The 18,824-nt window shown below is 41.9% G+C and overlaps 1 long non-coding RNA gene across 1 annotated transcript; it reads right to left on the bottom strand.

Annotated features, from left to right (window-relative positions):
• Positions 1 to 4,492: 4,492 nt before the first annotated feature.
• On the bottom strand, positions 4,493 to 6,074 carry LOC121697273. Its single transcript, XR_006026416.1, has 4 exons — positions 5,982 to 6,074; positions 5,172 to 5,257; positions 4,786 to 4,873; positions 4,493 to 4,683 (listed from the first exon to the last, which is right to left on the bottom strand). It is a non-coding gene; the product is annotated as an uncharacterized LOC121697273 (long non-coding RNA).
• Positions 6,075 to 18,824: the final 12,750 nt, after the last annotated feature.

Raw genomic sequence — 18,824 nt, forward strand, 5'->3', positions numbered from 1 at the left:
AATAATTATTATTACACAGCTCTTCATAATGCTGCAGAATGCTGCATTCACTTGAATGGGCCTTCCCAACGTTCGGTGGTCTGCTAATTCTAAATAACAAACCGATGCTAAGTATAACAGACCGCTGTCAAGGAAAATGGGTTTTGTGCTTCTACATCTTTCATGTCTTCCACAAGGGCTGCAAAAACTCACACCAGAGACTGTATAATGAGGAGACACTCAATGTATGGGGTTAGTTCACAACACCAATATAAAGGCAGTGGTCTACTCATACTCTCTTTCTGTAATGTAATGTAAGTAGCCTGATCTTCCAAATTAAATACCTGAAGCCGTTACCAAGATGGCCGCTAAGTGGTGGGACTTGCCTTTAAGGACTTTGCTAACACCGACAGGGATGTGCTAGCAACAGATCCCAGGTTGTGAGGTCCCTTCTGATCTGGTTCATTGCAGTCTCACACACACACACACACACACACTCTTTCCACACTAGACTCGGCCTTGTGACCTCAAAGATACCGGCACAAGGGGTTTGTAAGGTGTCTGGGAATGAGGTTTATTCACTGCACAATATGCCTATCCACACACACACACACACACACACACACACACACACACACTCGTCCCACACTAGACTCACTGCCATTCTGGAGAGGGAGGCCAGATGGCATGGTTGGGATTTCTTCAGTCGTATACTTTTGAAGTCTATCTTTTCTAGCAGCGCCTGGCTGCCAGGATCTGTGATTGTACTGTTAAGCATATAAAGAGTACCCTCACTATAAGATGTTACTTTGTACAGTGTATGTGTACGGGATGATGAGTGGATCACCTGACTAAGAGGAGATGCCCAAACACATCCACAAGAATAAAGAGGGTTTTATTTAGGTTTATTTTCTGACACACACACAAACACACACACACACGTTTTATTTTAGGGTTTCTTTTCTGAAGGCCTCTTTTAAAATATCAACTGCTTGTCTCTGGCCACCTGAAAACCTCTCAACATTCTAACACACACACACACACACACACACACAATGTACTATGACCCTTAACTCCCACACAATTTATGGAGCAACGCCCTTCAATGCACCCACCTGTAACCTCTCTCCTCTCTCTCTCTCTCTCTTCTCTCTCATTTTTCTTTTTTCCTCTCTCTCTCTCTCTTCTCTCTCGCTCTGACAATAGGCTCACTTTGAGAGTGCTGAGTGGTCTCCCACCTCCATTGTGGCTCTGTGGCGTGCAGTTGCACTGGCATGGCCTTGCGAAAAACACAGCTTAATGAAACTACCCCCACCCCCCTTCCTCCTTAATGCAGAAAGGCTTTTACATTAGGACCATTGAGTGGGAGAGAGGGAAGGCAAAATGCAGAGAAGAGAATGAGAGAGAGAGAGAGGGAGATAGAGAGAGAGAAGCAGAAAGGAAGATTATGAGAGGGAGAGACAGGGCAGGAGAGAAGGAGAGTTAGCATAAGAACAGAATAAATGAGAGAGAGAAAAAGAGAGAGAGAGAGAGAGAGAGTAGAAGAAGAATTAAATTATATTAGAGAATAAGAGAGAAAGAGAGATGGTGGGTGGAAAAAGACTTAGCATAAAGGACAAAATATATGAGGGAGAGATAGAGAGAGAGAGAGGGAGAGAGAGATGGAGAGAGAGAGCAGTAGCGGCTGGTGTAATTGCTGGGTAGTGAAGAGCTCTTATAGGAGGAATCTAATGGAGAATAATGGCGTCTCTTCCCCCATAAAAACCCATTTGAACAGGAGTTTCAACTCCCCACTGAAGAGGCAGGCCTCTCACTGCCCTCTCGCCTCGCCACACTCTCTCACCCACTTTCACTGTGAATTGGTATGTGTGTGTGCGTGTGTGTGTCTGTCTGTGTGTGTGTTTCTGTTTGTGCATGTGTGTGTGTCTCTTTCTGTGTGTGTGTGTGTGTGTGTGTGTGTGTGTGTGTGTGTGTGTGTGTTATTATGTCCCTATCTCAGGGATCAGAAGCATGAACATAAGGTACGAGATGGCAAAAACACAAAAGACACCACATAGCGCATAGGCTACAACAGAGGTAGAATAATGGAGTTAAAAGAACCAGTCTGGGAGTGGGAAAGAACCGCGGCGTCTGGCCTGGCAGGTGTGTGTGTGTGTGTGTGTGTGTGCGCTTGTGTGAGACAGAGAGTGTAGGCCAGTGCTGTGAAAATAGACACACTAGATGCCAGGCTTAGTTTCGACTCTTTCACACACTCACACCCCCTTTTCACATGTCCTTATAGTGAAGGCATTATGCACAAGTAGGTGGAGTGGAGACTAATCTAAATGTGTGTGTGTGTGTGTGTGTGTGTGTGTGTGTGTGTGTAAATGTGAAATGACGATTGGGAGCAAAAGTGTCTGCTATTTGTCTGTGTGTTTTATGTATGAGCATGTGTTTGTGTGTGTGTGTATGTGTGTGGGCGTTTGTGTGTGTGTGTGCATGTGTAAGGAGTAGAAATCAAAGCAAGCCAAGGGACAGAGAAGGGTCACTGGGTCATTGGAGACTTAAATGGTGGCCACGCTTTATTAAGCTTTAATGAGTTGGTTTCACTTTATGGTATCCCTATAGACATTAGACCTTTAGACTTAGGTCAGCTTTTAACGCACACAAGATTGTATGGGGCTCAGCATGGGCGGACTGGGCATCTGGCATACCGGTGGGCCGATGCACCTTTTGGGCCGATAGAATTGGCTATATAATTTAATTATTTTGGCCAACGATCGGCCCAAAGGAAGGACAATCAGAGGCCCATTGGTTACATTTCCATATTGACACTGGACTGATCCAATAACAACTCACGCCAGGCCCCCACCCTCCCATTCAGAGCCAGGATTCTGTGAGCGCATCAAAAGTTAATTGAAGTTGCCTACTCGAAATTACGGCGGGTGCCGGTAGTGACAATTGTGCAAAAGTAGCAGCAATGTAGAAGCTTCAAAATTACAATATTGCAAGTAGGCTAGCATATGTCAGCAACATGTTGAAGTTCGTTGAGTTGAGAGTGTAGTGGAGAGTGTAGAGCCTAGTTGAGGCTACATGATAAGAACTCAGTGGTGGAGCAGGTAGGCTATGTGTGACATGCCATGCTGACGATGATGATTATGATGACTTATTAATTGCGATAATGTAATGATATGGTAATGATAACATAGTAAGGCTGTGCTGTGATTATAATAACAAATAGCCCAATATAAATTTTCTAAATGAATGATTTGCAAACCCAGACAGCAAAAGTCAAATCAACGTTAATTGTTGGTCAGATTGATCAATTTCCGTCAGACGCCCAAAATTCAACATTGATGGCATGAGTGGTGGTTGGTCTCTCAAAGTAGAGCGTCAAAAGGGATCTATCTTGGAAGGGTTGGTAAAGATGGGCTAAAAGACTGTAGACTGACGGAAATGTAGGCTACAAAACGTCAAGTCATAGGCTATTCATGCACAAGCCAACTAAGCTATAACCTATACGATAGGCTACTGGAAGACATTAAATATAATTAGTTCATGTAGCTATACTGTTCCAAAGGTAGGCTATAGCCTACAGGAATAAAATATTTCTAGCAACAGCCGTTTATTTCGTGTTGTTTTGTCCTACAGTGACAACTGGTATAAATTACATTATGACAATCTAGGTAATTTAGCTCTTTACACATACAATAGGCTTCAATATTTCTTTAGTGCAGCTGTCAATTGAGCATTGTAGGCCTATAGTTTAAATGTAGCCCATTGAATAATTTGAAATGATATTTTGATTTCAAGAAGAAACTCTTCTTTATTAATTGCTTGTATAGCCTACTTGAATATGGAGATCATGTGCTCCATGGCTACCTCTGATCAGTCAGAGTGATGGCCAATGAGGCCTACAGCACTTTCAGGGCTCCATGACAGTTGAAAATATGTATAATTAAGGGCAAAGATTTTGTATTTAATTAGGTGTGCCCAATCGATTTGAGGGCCGCTTGGGCCAAATATGCCAGGGCCGATTTTTGGTCCCAGTCCGCCCCTGGGGCTCAGAGATGAAAGAGCTTCATATAGTCAGTTGAATACATGTGGCACCTAAAAGCGTTGTCTCTTTTCTGTATGCCTGTTCTCTATGTTTGGGTTTGTGTATCTGTATTGTGATACAATAAAAAGTGAGTACAAAAAAAAGCCACAAGGGAGAGGGGGGGGGGGATAGAGGGGGAATTTGAATTCAAAAACCCCTTATTACATTCTTGACACAAAATACATTCTAGTTCCTAAAATAAAGATAATGAATAAATAATAATAATAATAATAATAAAAAACATTCACAAAAAGATTCCATGACCCGTGGTCACTCAGCCATTGATAGTCCTTTCAGGTTTCAACATAGTAAAAACAGTATTTCTTTTTCAAAAAATAAAAATGGAAAGTCATTCACTGAAACAGGTTGTTCTTTAACCAACCTTGGTAGTTTGCCTTCATCCAGCTCCATGAAGATTTTTTGCAATGCCTCAAAGGTGTATCTAAGGACAGGCAGGTACATGAGGTTATCAACTCCGACATCATAGTGAACGGTATGCCATGTAGATCTGTCAAAACTTTATTCCTTGGAGTACAACCCCAATGTCCTCTGGTTCACTTGACTCATGTTCTCTCAGGACATAAACCCCAACAGTTGTCTTCAATGACATCAACTTCATCCATGCCCTGAATTAGGCAGACAAATCCACATAACAGTAAGAAAATGAGACCCTCTAACAAAGCCCTATTGAGAAATGAATGTGAAAATAGACATGTTCATGTACATACCACATATTCCTGCACAAAGTTTTCAGGATCTTCCCCCGTGTAGATACAGAGTCCCTTCAGGAGACACTCGGCCAGCATCAATATCACACTGAAATAAAAACATTATTGATTAGCACGTTAATCCAAGTTTCATTTAAGTCAGCCACTGTTATAAACGACCATATGATAAAAAGAAACAAAAAGTTAGACGAATACAATAGATAGATAGATAGATAGATAGATAGGTAGATAGAGATACTTTATTCTTCCCGAGGTCATCACAAATTTTAGGATGTGATGAATAATAGAATAATAATAGAACAATATGTGAAGAAGTATCAATATCAACATGATCAAAAATATTAGCCTCTGTAAGGTTTGCATGATTAAAACTCTGCATCACTCACATCAGTAATTTGCTTAATCATTGCTTGGAGACAGGAACTTGGATTGAAGTGGGACAATTGTGATTCTTTTGAAATTCCGTGTTGATCTGAAATAAGATTAGCAGGAAGAAAATTAGTTTCATACCATCACACATACGACAGTGCCAGACAAAAGATACGCATACTGCACCACACATCTGGCATAACAGCCATTTATTGGTGTATAAGACATTAATTTTATCAACAGTAAATTCATAAATAAATAAAAGATCAAACTTCAGTGACTTCAAACAGTAACATCACTACATCTTAGACAAAAAAGTTGTATGCGTACACTGTACTACCTGTTTTTTTGCCTGCACAAACAAATCAAAATATTTATATTTCATATTTTCATCATATGGGGAGACAACTTCCTAGGGCTAAACGTTTTTGGATGCTACAGTATAATGTAACTTTGCAAATGGCTTTTTGTCCACGTGGCTATGCTAGCTTGCTTTTAGGCAGCCATTTGCTGGCAACACACTTGGCGCACACAGGCTAACAGGCTTTTCACTCACATACAACTTATTATGCTTCAAACGTGATCAAATTAATGGACTGTACCAAACCAACCCCAATTTAGCTTTACTATGATTTATGTATTTTTCCAACCGCCCAACAGATGCAGCTAACTGGTTAGTTAGGCGAACGTTAACTTGGTAAAAAGAAACGGACCAAAAAATAATACAAAGACATCAAGGGTCAACTTTGAAACGCTGTAATACTGTAAGAAAACAGCTAGGAGATGTATTGTCTAATATAACATGATCATAAGGTTGATAAACTTACCCTTCAGTAGGCTAATTCGATCTGCCATTCTCTCTTCCACTTCAGTCACTGATGATGGATATCCAAACTTTAACGGTCAGACCATGCTTCAAACACTTCTTCTTCTACTACTACGTATTGTTTTAATGACACATTACAGCCACCTGCTGCTCTGGAGTATGTCTGAACTTGAAATTTTCACTTTCAATCAACACAAGAAAAATGTCTACATCCAGCATTCAAAATTATCTCTTAAAATCTACTTAATTAAAACACGTTTACAAGCAGAATATAAAACAATCATGTTGCATATATCAAATTAATTTGTGTCAAATCAAAGACCCCCTATTTCCATTTTTTTCAGTGCACGTTGATCTGAAAGGATGCTTTTCACGAACATGAGTTAGAAAGATCAGTAGGCCTACTTGGGCTCATGACGTAACAGGGCGTTCTTTTGGGCTAGACCTTCCCATTTAAAAAAACGTTGGTCCAGCTAGGTCCGGTCTATGCGGTCACAGAAGACCAGTGCTAGGTGCTAGGTGCTCCGAAGCATCCGGCCCCTGAAATGAGACACGCCCTCTAAGAAATGTGCAAACTGCAATTTACCATCACCAACACCATATTTCCTCAAAGGATTCAAGATTTGTCATGGCTTTGTAGAAACGAAAATCAATTAACTTACGAGACCTAACAGAAATTGAGAGGACCATTACTATGTTTATCACTAGAAGTTTTCTAAATTTTATTTTTACAACCTACATAGATTTTTGCTTGACCTAAGAGACAATTTATCACGTGATATTTTAAACGATGTTTCCACACATATAAACCCAAAATAAAAGTCTCTAATGAAAATGTTTAATGGTCAAAGAGTTAATGTAGAACAAATTCACTAGTTTGCTAGGTCGGTATGATCGTGGAGATCGCGATAGAGCAATGGCAGTTTGCACCCCCTGTGTAGATAGATAGATACTTTATTGAACCTCAGGGGAAATTTGTCATGATTTCAGCCAGGACTTGTGCCCACTGGCCACCCTGCTGGCTATTTTGTGTATTGCTCCTGATTTCTGTTGTGTTTTGTATGACCTCTGTTATCGGTTATGTGTTGTCTCCACCCCTCTCCTTATTTGGTATTTGCTTCCTGTCTCTGCTGGTTCCCTCCATGTTCTGTTCTCACCTGATCCCTTTTGTCTCTGTCAATTCATTAATTGTTTGCTCACCTGTCTTCACTGATTATCTGCTCTGTCATTGGTTATCTACTTAATTGTTCTGTGTATTTGGGTTCTGTGTTGGCTTTGTCGTATCGTGATTTCTGTTTCTTCTAGACTAAGGGATTATGTATGTGTCTGAGTAAAGTCTGGATTAATACAAGTCTTGCTTCACTGGTTGTGCATTTGGGTCCTCCTTCCTGAAATCCTGACAAAATTTAAGGTCTCAGTAAGCATACAGACATCACACACACATTCACTAACGGCAGAAAAAAGTAATTAAAAGTATGTAATATAAAAAAAACACAACAAAGCAATAAGGACAGTAGAAGATAAAGAATATACTAAAATACAAATTATACTAAATAACACTTAATCTAAAACAATTCTAAAAACAGTATCCACATAGCGGGTGATTAATCAATCAAGAGGTGCTTGCAATGACTGAGGCAGGGACTGATCCTGTGATTCTCTGTGCATAGTAAGGTGAGAGAAAGTGGAATAGAACATTATGTCCAGTATTCCAATATATGGTTTAATGTTCTGCATTATGTCCAATATATGGTTTAATGTTCTGCATTTCTCATTAGTGGGTCACTTTGATACTAAAAGTATGATTCTATGTAATGACCGTATGATATCTGTACTGTCCCTGTGTATATCTGTGTGTGACTGTATTTAGAGATAAGCGGGAATATTATGACTTTGCAGTGTTTCACTGTTCTGCATGGCTGCGTTAGTAGTGAGGCAGAAAGACAGTGGTAAAAAGTGGCTAGTGGACAGACAGTATCCAAACATGGAGGGGGTGAAGAGGCAGACAGACTATGCGGAGAAGTCTATCTCTCCTCTTCCCTTAAGTGAAGCATTGAACAGTTCAATGGCCCTGTGGACAAATTACTTCCTAAGCAAGGCAGTGAGCGAAGTCTCCAGCTGATCAGGCTCTTGTGTAAGGAGGATGTGTAACTGGGCTATCAGTGAAGGGGAGGAGGAGGAATAATATTGCGAGCGCTGCAGCGTGTGACGTATGGATAAGGAGGCCGGCTTAAATATCCTAGTGGCAGAAGACAGGTGAGTTGCTGTCAATCATCCCTAAGGGCTCCTCCCGAACTTTGTTTAGAAAACATCATTAACGGCCTTTGCCTCACAAACTGCATGAAAGCATGAAACACAATCTCTCTCAAAAAGAGAGAGAAAAAGAGACAGAGAAAGAGAGATAGAGAGAGAGATAGAGACATAGAGAGAGAGAGAGAGAGAGAAAGAGAGAGAGAGAGAGAGAGCCTACTCAGAGAGTCAACAGGTGCCTCTGAGGGGTACTCCTCACCAATTTCCACCCATTCCTCAAATTCCGGTAAATTCCACAGAGAAATTAATTCAATTACTCTCATTGTTTCTCTAATCCTTGCCCTGGATAGAACTAATGAGCACACACACACACACACACACACTCTCTCTCTCTCTATCTATCTCCATCTCTACTACACATTCACACACACACATTTATCTATATTTCACACACACACACACACACACACTTAATAAACACACCCAGTTTGAGTAATTACGGTGATGAAATATGCTGGATGAGCTGAAGAACTCATGCATATTCACCGGAGGTTAATGTTTATTTATTTACGGCACATTGTAATATCTCAGTTTTAAATAAGCAGACATGCATCGGGATAATGTTTATTTATTTACTACACATTGTAATATCTCAATTTTAAATAAGCACACATGCATCAAGGCTGGCCGCTGTAAGATTTCAATTACAATGCTAAGATCAGACAGGAGGAAATTTCATGTGGGATATATTACAGGGCTCAGACTCTAGACCTAATCACTAACACATTATGTGTGTGTGTGTGTGTGCTTTTATGCCTATCACTGATACACTTTGTGAGTGTGTGCTTCTCTGGGATTGTGTGTTTATTCAGAGATACAAACACACACACACACACACACACACACACACGTAGCCTGTGCATATGTTTGCCTGTGCACAGATAAAAACTTAAGTACGTACTCACTCATACTATAAAGTATAAAGACAACAACAACATGTAACACATAACAACAATTTGTTCACACACACACACAGAGTGACAAGTCAAATTCTGGCCTTTCCTGGTCTGAATTTCAATTACTTTGAATAATTAAGTAAATGGAAGATGAACTTATCTCCAAAAGCCAGTAAGTCAAAGAACATTCTTTTTAACATCATAAGCACGCACACACACACACACACAGCTTACTGTATTATATTCGCTTTGTAAAAATAAAAAAATAAAAATCAGATTGAAAAAAAAATAAGAAACTCTATGCAAATGTTTGGGCACGTCAAGACATTTGAGCTCTTGGATAACATCTGAGACTTAAATTAGCTTTTTAGGGTCACACGCACAGACACACACACACACACACACACACATCTTGTTAGGGTTATGGCTCATGCATAATGATTGTTAAGACAGGCCAGGTGGGGCTAATTTGAAAGCTTTATGAATACTGTGATGTCCCAACAATCAACAGCCACGGTCCCTTATAAGCAACTCCCTCGCATTTAGAAATGAAAATAATTTATCCCCACGAAGGAGGGGAGGCCTATTAAAGGATAGCAAAGTACTTTCAGGTGACTGTTTCCTAGGTTAATAAAGGAAATTAGAAATAGATAAGAATAAGATAGAAAAACAGCAATATTGGAAGTGAAGAACCACCACCACTCCCATATGCAAATACAGACATCAACACTCATATAAACACAAACACGTGACAAAAGAATTAATATTTCAGAGACTCATAACCTTTATTAATTTATATAAACACGGCCCTGAAACACACACACACACACACACTGTCACTCATCCCTTGTCTCTCTATCTCATTCTCATCCGTGTGTGCCTGGTGCTCACACTCCGCCTTGTAACTGCATTCAGCATTCAGCCACCAGATGGTTGGGGATTTAATTATCAACTTCAAAAGCATTAGCTGGAGAGGAGGCCAATACACACACACACACACACACACACAGACATAGAACATGCGGAAGAGAGAGAGAGCACCACACACACACACACACACACACACACACACACACAGACTTTTATACTCATAAACACACCCACATACTTTCACACATGTACACATTGTCTCACATGCACACATATGTACACACACACACACACACACACACACACACACACATACACAGGCATGTGGACACTCTCTCACATACAAAGGCACACACACATACACATGAGCTGTTTGGTATCATAGTTAGTAGGCTGAGATGAGCTCACATGATTGTCACACGCACGCACGCACACGCACACGCACACACACACGCACACGCACGCACACACACACACGCACACAAACTGGCATCTGTTTCAATCGGAGCCCTTGCTCATTGCGGACGCCTGAGTGGATTAGCTTGGATGCGGACCGCGGAGCTGCTTATTGTGTTAGCCATTGTAATTAGGTGAGCTTTAATAAGAATAGCAACTCAACTGTGTTTACCTGCCTGATGCGCTCGGCCGAGTGGAGTGGCGGGAGGCCTGCCTGTCTCCGCAGCCTCCATTAATGCCGAAGTTATTAGTCCTTAAACACACACTCGAGATTGAGGATGCTCACACTCAGCTCATGCCATGTGCATGTTTTCAATTATATGACCAAAGAAAGACACATGCACTTGAAACACTCTCACGTGTGCACCCACAAACATCCACACGCACACACACACACACTCATTTCCTTGCCAATAGATGCACATGCCTATCAATGGATGTGGTGTTGACATGATTTATTGACGACTATTAATGTCATCTTCACCAAATTCTTATGAATGGAATATGATATGGAATATGATACATATAAATGTATATTCAGCAGATGTGTTGGCAGATTAAATGTATATTTAACAGATGCTTCTATTGAAAGCAGCACAGACTTCAGACAGCAGGTGTCAGAATAGAACCCGAGCCAAACAACTGTCAGGCAGCGATGTTTATTGTTCCACAGAACCCATTATTGTCTGTTATTATACAGCTCTTCACAATGCAGGTAGAACGCTCCATTGACTTGAATGGGATTTTCCAAAGTTCTACCGGTCATTATTTTCGCATAAGGACCTCTACATAATGACCGCTGTCAATGGCAACGGATCTCATTCAAAAGTGAAGGCAGACGGTTGATCAGCTGTGTTCTAAAGAACGTTTGATTCAAGTTCAGCGTGTGTTGCAAACTATTTGTTTCTCAGCAAAAGCCACAACGAAACGGTAACAAATAAATGTAAAGAGACATATCGTGAAGTTTATTTTTTCATTTTGGCAAGTAGCCGTGTAATAAGCGGGATAATGTATAGAACGCCGGTCATTATTTGGAAAATAAGTCCCTTCAGGGCGAAGCAAGACCCTTACGCTAACCTGTCAGGGTCCGGTTCGCCCTGTCGGGACTTATTTTTCCCAATAATGACCGGCGTTCTATACATTATCCCTTACTTAACATGTAGCACTGATCCACAGAACCTATTATTGTCTGTTAGCGTGTAGCACTGATCCACAGAACCCATTACTGTCTGTTAGAGTTAGAATACACATGTTGTCCCCATTAATGGTACAGGCTGTGCAAGATGTAGTTCTTTGGAAGGGTTACACAAATGTAAGACATTCTTTCACAGCACGGTCTTGCCAACTGCATCAGCACAATATAGGCAACAAGTTAGCATCCTGGTAATATTTTATCAATGGCATCAGTGTGTGTGTGTGTGTGCGTGTGTGTGTGTAAGAGAGAGGATTAAAAACAGTGAGTATGTGTCAACAAATGTGTGTGTGTCTGAGTGCAGATGTATGACGGGTGTGTGTGCGCATCTGCAATGAGTGTGTGTGTGTGTGTGTGAACTAGAGGAGATAAAGTAGACTTGACGGACAGCTCTGGTTAAATGCTAATGTGCTAGGTGACATTTAGCTGTAGAGAGACGCTTGCTGGCCAGCACTAGCTCATGGTCTGCACACCACTGACAAATAGGGACACAGCGGAAGTCCTAAACACACACGCACCCACCCACACACACACACAAATGCATCTATCTATGTCTCTTTTTTTCTTTAATGCCGGAAGATTAAACTACAGACACACTGTCTTCTTCACATATTCAGACATACATACACACATTTCTCTCTCTCTTTCACACACACACACACACACACACAGAGGTAATAGAGCAAAATACACAATAGGCAGACTCAGACATACACAACATGCTCAAGTACACCTGGAATACTTTTAATGAGGATGCATTTTTTTTAATAGACACATACACCAATTTTACAGTGAATGTGTGTGTCCTTAAATTAAGAGATGCTATTAGTATATGAATGTCTGTGCGTGTGTGTGTGTGTGTGTGTGTGTGTGTGTGGGGGGGGGGGGGGGATCTTGGTGAGTGTCAGGGTGTCTGTGTAAGTGTATGTGTATCTTTGTGTTCGTGTATGTGTGTTTGTATGTGTGTGTGTGTGTGTGTGTGTGTGTGGATGGGTGGGTGTGTATGCATGTGTGGTGTGTGTGTGTGTGTGTGTGTGTGCGTGTGCATGTGTCGGGTGGGCATTGATATGCTGTCCTGCAGCTGACTGGCTGTCTAATGAAGGGAAGAGAGACGTGACCCTGAGCCAAGCAGAGCACAGTGCAGATTTACTGACCATTAAAATGGCCACTAACAACCACCATAACAACCACCATTAAACACATGGACAGACACACATGCCAGGCCACAGGTGTGTGTGTGTGTGTTTGCGTGTGTGCGTGCGTGCGTGCGTGTGTGTGTGTGTGTGTCCAGAGGTGTGGGTTGGTAGATTGGTGTGCTGCTATCCATGTGAATTTGAGTCTGCATGGGAGTTTGTGTGTGTTGTGTGTTTGTTGTGTGTTTGTGTTTGAGTGTCATCACATGTGGCAAAGAGTAAGCAAACACCAACACAGGAGAGAAAAGTGAAGAGAAAAGAAAAGACAAGTAAAAAAGTGATCATGGTGGAAGGAGAGAAAGAGAAGGAGAGATAGAAGGATAGAGGGAGTGAGGAGAGGATGAAAGGACCAAAAGAAAGAGAGGGAAAAGAGACATGTGTGAAAAATGGAGGGAAAAGAAAAGACGGGGGGAGGAGAGAAGTTGAGAAATGGAGTGAAGATGAGACGGAGTGAAAGAATGGCTCGGTGATTACATTACTGTCTCTTTACAGAGCTCATCCAACCGATTGCTGCACACACAGATTCAATTGCACTGAATTATTTGTTGGTCTCTCTCCTTCATCCTCTCTCTCTCTTTCTGTCTCCATAGCCCTACATTTCTCCCACCACGCCCGCAGGCCCTCTCTCTCCCTCTCTCTGTCTCTCTTTCCCCCTATCTCCCTCTCTGTCATTCTCTTTCCTCTCTCCATCCTCTGATTTTTCTCTCATTCTTAAAACTATCTCTCTCTCATTGCTGCCTATTTCCTTCTCTCTCTCTATCTTTCTCTCACCTCCCACCATATCTTACCCCACTCCCCTCTCTCTTCATCCATCTCTCTCTCTCTCTCTCTCTCCCTCTCTGTTAGCAGCAATAGACATTAGTGCACCACAGATTTGTCTTTTGAGGCAATATAATCAAATTGAACTGCAGCCCCAAGCAGAGTTTATCTGCGCTCTGGTCAATCCCACTCCATCAGGGTGTGTATAACTCAACATGCTTCAACCACATTCTACACACACACACACACACAGTTGTTGTATTACTCGATCTCTCTGTGACATGCATATTAGTCACCGCATTATCCCTTACAAACACACAGACACCACAGACACAACACACATACACACACACACAATCACATATTCAGAATGTATGAATAATCAGCAGTCAATGCACAACTAGCTTTGTAAGTGTGTGTGTGTGTGGGTGGGTGTCCATGTGTCTTGACAGAGTATGTGTGTGCATGTACATGTGTTAGGTAAGTCAGTAAAGCAGCGAAGGTGGTAAGCAAACTCATCAGCCGACAACATCCGACAGGGACAGCAGTCTTCATACATGCCTGTGTGTGTGTATGGGTGTGTGTGTGTGTGTGTGTGTGTAAAACAGGGGTCGGTGTGTGTAACAGGGGTCTCCTAATCATTCCACGGACACAGCTAGTTGTTGGACAGGGGGGATGGCAGAGGCCGATAAGATTGAGGGTCACTTGGCAAGTCATGGCTGATATCGATCTATTGTCTGACTGTCTGGCCATCTCCTTCCTGCCAAACTGATTTTGTGTGTGTGTGTGTGAGTTCGAGAGAAACGAGGGACAGAGAGAGCGAGAGTGAAAAAGACAGTTTTTTCTACTCTAAGTTGTTGTAAAGTTTCTTAAGGTATTGATACCGCTGTGTGTGTGTGTGTGTGTGTGATGACTGTGGTGTGTTGTAAGTGTGTGTGTTTGTGTGGAGAGAGAGTGGTTTGCACAGTGTCAGAGTGTGATGTCTTGCATTTCATGTGTGTGTGTGTGTGTGTTCTTTTACGTCACACCATTGGTTTCTTGGTGACAGGGCCAGATAAGGGCCCAGACCTGGCTGGAGATAAGGACATAACACCAGAGACCACCTTCTCTCTCCCTATATATCTCTCTCTTTCTCCTTCTCTCTCTCTCTGTCTTCCTGTACTTTCCTCATCTCTCTCTCCTTCATCCTCTCTTTCCATCCCCTTCATCTCTCCCTCCCTCTCACTCTCTCCCTCCCTCTCACTCTCTCCCTCTTCCTATCTATCTCTCCCTCTCTCTCTCCCCCTCTCTCCCCTTCTCTCCTAGGCGTTGGCTACGCCATTCCAGATTACTGTAGTATGAAAACGGCATATTGAAACCAAGACGATCTCCGCGCATGCTGTATGTACCTCTGCAGTTCCAAAAGCGACATGGCCTCTGTGATAAGGGGACGGTATTTACTTCATCGTTTTGGAACGTTGAATGCAGAATGCGTTGTCCATATTAATATGCCAGAATGGAGTTTTCAAAAGAAAATGAGGGGCAACAGTGTTTCAAAATCATTGCGTTTCAGGGGCACTAAAATGCCGGAGTAACGTCAAAGTCCTTTTAGACAAGTCTCTCCACTCGGCGGCCATATTGCAACTCATTTTGGGCATCTATTCCGGGCAGAACTGCACGTGCGCAAGGCTTCACAACACATGATTGGCACAACGTATTCACAACATACCACATGATTGGCACGATGTATTACGTAACTTATGTAACAATCGTAACTTACATGTTGGTTAGTTGAACAATGCATCCTGTTAGTAAAAAGCTAACCTCGGTAGTTGTACGGGAAACGCACCCCAGATCAGCTTGTAGGCCGTTAGCAATCTGTTTATTTTATTTTATGAAGCCTACACAGTAGATCACATGCCACATTCTCACTTTCAATAGACAGATGCAATAGCCATTGGTCAAGTATTGAGTATAAAGCAATTAAGATAGTACCCTATACAAAAAGTACTTCATACGATCATAAAAATTCGTTAAAACGAATAGCATTTTGCAACTTGGCAAAACACTGGATTAAATATCGTAGGCACAGGAGAAAACTTGTACATCCATTGGCCCGTGGGGAGATCACATGCCAGTTGCCTCTCCCTTCAGTGCTATGACTCGTTCGGCTGTGAGCTTGTTTCGCCAAAAAAAAACTATTGCAGATATCAATGCGTCTTCGTTCATGGGTTTGGCCTCACAGCAGAGGCTTAGACAACTATGACCCATGTTTTGGTTTCGTAATTTGCCCTACTTATTGACTGCAATGTAGTCAATTGACTGCTTGACAGGTTATTTTTATTTTTCTGTACAATAAACAAATACATCTGCTTTATGCCGCAGAATTACGCAGAGAATAGAGAATGTACGCACGCAAGAATCTGTAGGCTATTTGTGGCTGGTTACCAGCAAACAATGTTTAATGCATTAACTCAAGATGAGAGACATTTTCTAAACAATACAAACAGAAAGGATGCAGCAGGCAGCAAATGTAGAAGAGTCAAGAGAATGAAGCCCAAAGAAATGAAGGCATATCTGGCAAGTTGTTATTTTTTGAAGACGTAAATGGTTGGGCTATAGGCCTAGTTTGCAAGGAGACATAAAGCGTGAGCATGCCACACTATCCACAGCTGTGGTAGCGGGGGGTAGGAGGATTACTGTTACCGCAGGATTTATATAAAATTCTTCAACAGAAGGCTTGCCTCGAATGCAGGCTTGCCCAAAAAAAGGCCTGTGGTTTGCGCAGCCTACAGTAAGTAGGTCTTAGTGAGTTAGGAGTCCTCTAGACTTCTTTTCAGCTGTCTCAGAGGTGGAAAGTTGCGTTCGTTGGGGGCAGGGCCGGATTAACAATTTATAGACCCTTGGGAACAAATGTCTAATGGCCCCCCCTGCCCCCCAGCCAACGTGAATCGGGTGGTCAGTTAATAGGCCTATCGTGAAGATTTGTATTGCCATTTAAGGCACGAGCGCATCTGTGAGGCCAAGCCTCACCAAGTAGCCTGTTTGTTTACAACTAACATTACATTTAATTAAACTGCTTATAGGCTATGCCGAAATAGTTTCAACATTTTGAATATCAGTGTCGGGTGAATTAGGAAATGCCTTATGGCTGAAAGCTGCTTGGGATCCCCCCTGTCAAGCAATAACCATACAAAAAGTTAAAAACAGATGACATGATGCGCAAATAATATAGCCTAGATATTCCAATATATTCGAATACATGTGTTTATTTTAGAGGGGATATTCGAATGTCATTTTTGAGCAATTTTGACAGCCCTAGTCCACTGTAGGCTATGCCAATCGTCTATTAACACCTTCCACCTAACCCCGGTGAGTGGGGGTCGCTATAATGCGTGTGAAATAGCACCATTGAGTAGCCTATGCGAAATAGCCTTAAAATCGTTCCGGTGTTGTGTGCCTTCTGGTTTCTCCACCAACTGGTTTCCTTGCGCGTGCATGCGCTGCAAACATTCACAAACAAGTTGTTTTAGGCGGTTTGAAGTCGCTTTTCATACGCCATGAGCGCTCGGCTACATTACAGAAACTCGGACAAAAGACATGTAAAAAATATATGTTTTGAAAACTAGCATTGGATTCGATCCCGCAAAAGCAATACACGCGTGACTCTCTCCATCCTGATTCCCTACTCTTTAAGCCAACTAATATGTTACGCGAATCAATTAACTATTGTAGGCTACCATTAATTAATAACGTAGGCAACACCCAGGTAACATGTTGTCCAGGCTATCTGAAACAAGGGGTTGCCTCTCATCTACAACAACTGGTTACCTTGGGCTGCTACAGTCGTCAGTGCACTGTGCACAGTAGGCCTATGCTACTCTTTGTGGTTGATCAACTAAAAATAAAAGATGTATTTGGTGATGACGTTATTGTAGGCCTAGTAGACCTAAATTCTGAGAAATTAAATGGTACGAGAAACGATCTACATAGCGCACCAGACTGCGATGTCTTCAAGGGTTGAATGAAGGGAGTTTGCAAAAATTAGTGTATTTTTCAAGTCAATAAACATTCTTAATTTTCGAATGTCTTTGTCAGGGAACATCTGACTTTTAAAAACCATAGGCCTGGTAGTCGCTCAGAAGGCAATACCATTTGTGTCACCTAATGCAGTTCAGTGAATTAGCAAGATACCATCAGAAGGCAACAATCATAAAGCACAGTGCGCGCTCTCTCCCCTGCGCATAAAGCTGTCTGTGTGTTGTAGGCTAGATTTGCGTGAGTTCTTTCTATCTGCTTTACTTTTGTGAGTTGCGACCACCTATTATAGACGTTCTATGAGGTAACAGTGTTTAGCTGTGTCACAAAACAATAAGCTTTGTCAGACTACTTTTAAAATGATATTCAGGGCTATATACATTTTAAACATTCGGGGCTGAAGACCCGACAAAGCCTTGCGTTAATTCTTCAGGTGGGAAGTGTCAGGAATTTTCATACGAGAGACGCTCTCATTGGTGGTTAGTATATGAAGTAGGGAATTGACAGCAACATATCCAATCACATTATGAGAGATGCTGAATTTAACATAAACTGCGATGTTTGATTTTAAATGAATGTAAATTTAGCCGGGACTGTAAGCTGGTACACGTGGGTGCTCAATGTTTTCAGTGGGTGCCCGAGAGACGGAGCACCCACGGTATCGGCGCCTATGACAAGCGTATCTCGCGGTTGCATCCATTACAAACAAACATGCAATGTGAACGTCTGGGATTGGGGAGAGCACTAAATGCTTTTCTGAATAAGCACGAAGTCAAGCCTTTAAATGAAAAACACTCTTTAATAATCAAAGAAATAAATGCTAATGAAGTAAACTTGTGACCATCAAAAATAGTTTATCGCCTGCAACTCCGTGATAACAGGACGTAACAGGAAGGCATTTGGCTGAGCAACGGAGGTTAAAATGCTCTATATTTTGTCCAAACGATGTCTGTCTATCATCGTTGCACTCGGAGAAAACCAGAGTGTTCAATTTGTCCTGCGTTTCTTCTACGGCTGCAAGCGGGATTCACTCGCCGTTAACCAAATATTTCTTTATTAGGGCAGGGCAGGCATATTTCTGGCTATTAAATTATTTCTAAACCAGTCTGCTAAAGTCTGTAGTGAAGTCTGTGTAGGGTTTTCCAGCTCCA

This window comes from Alosa sapidissima, chromosome 22, assembly GCF_018492685.1.
Source record: "Alosa sapidissima isolate fAloSap1 chromosome 22, fAloSap1.pri, whole genome shotgun sequence".
Lineage (NCBI taxonomy): Eukaryota > Metazoa > Chordata > Actinopteri > Clupeiformes > Clupeidae > Alosa > Alosa sapidissima.